Genomic DNA, 1084 nt, shown 5'->3' on the forward strand with positions numbered 1-1084 from the left:
ATGCCAGGTCTTGTTAGATTCTAGAGAATCCATCTCATCGTTTATAGCTTCTTGCCATAGATCTGCATCTAAGGATGATAGAGCTTCTTTAATGTTCGCAGGATCCTCTTCTATGTAGTAGGCCATGTATTCTGGTCCATAATCTTTAGCAACTCTTACTCTCTTACTCCTTCGAGTTTCCGTTTCGTCTTGTTTGTTGCTTTCAGTGCTCGATGTCACAAGAACTTGACTAGGTCCGCTGCCCCCACTATTTCTTGATTTGAAAGGGAATTTATCTTCATAGAAGTCAGCATCATTTGATTCTATGATCAATTTTGCGTTTAGGTCATAAAACCTATACGCTTTGCTGTTTACTGCATACCCAATGAATGCACATTCATAGGCTCTACTGGCGAGTTTGATTCGCTTGGGATCGGGGATTCTGACATAAGCCATACAACCCCAGGTTCGAAGATAAGACAAGTTGGACTGTCTATTCTTCATTATCTCATAAGGAGATGTTTTGCTTTTAGAATTAGGAACTCTATTCAAAACATAGCAAACAGTCAAAATAATTTCCCCCCACCAATGAGATGCAGCACCAGAATTAAGCATTATAGCAACAACTAATTCAGTAAGAGTTCTATTCTTTCTATCAGCTTTACCATTCATTTCAGGTGAATATGGTGCAGTTGTTTCATGTATAATTCCTTTGGTTTTATAAAACTCAATAAACAAGCCGAAATCATACTATGTTTCTCTATCACTACGAAACCTCTTAATCTTTTTGTTAAATTAATTTTCTATTTCAGTTACAAATATTTTAAACATGTCAAGCGCTTCACTTTTATTTTTCATGAGGTATACGTAAGTAAAATTAGAACAATCGTCAATAAAAGTGATGAAATAACGTTTTCCATTTCTGGTTAGTGTTCCGTCAAGCTCACATATGTTAGAGTGTATTAATTCTAGAGGTTCGGATTCTCTAAAAAATGATTCATAGGATTTCTTAGTTATTTTGGCTTGACTGCAAAAATCGCATTTTTCAAAATCCTTTTTAGATAATTTTGGAATCAAGCCTAAATTACTTAAGTTTGAAATCACA

The sequence above is a fragment of the Cicer arietinum genome, chromosome 8, assembly GCF_000331145.2.
Source record: "Cicer arietinum cultivar CDC Frontier isolate Library 1 chromosome 8, Cicar.CDCFrontier_v2.0, whole genome shotgun sequence".
NCBI classification, from domain to species: domain Eukaryota; kingdom Viridiplantae; phylum Streptophyta; class Magnoliopsida; order Fabales; family Fabaceae; genus Cicer; species Cicer arietinum.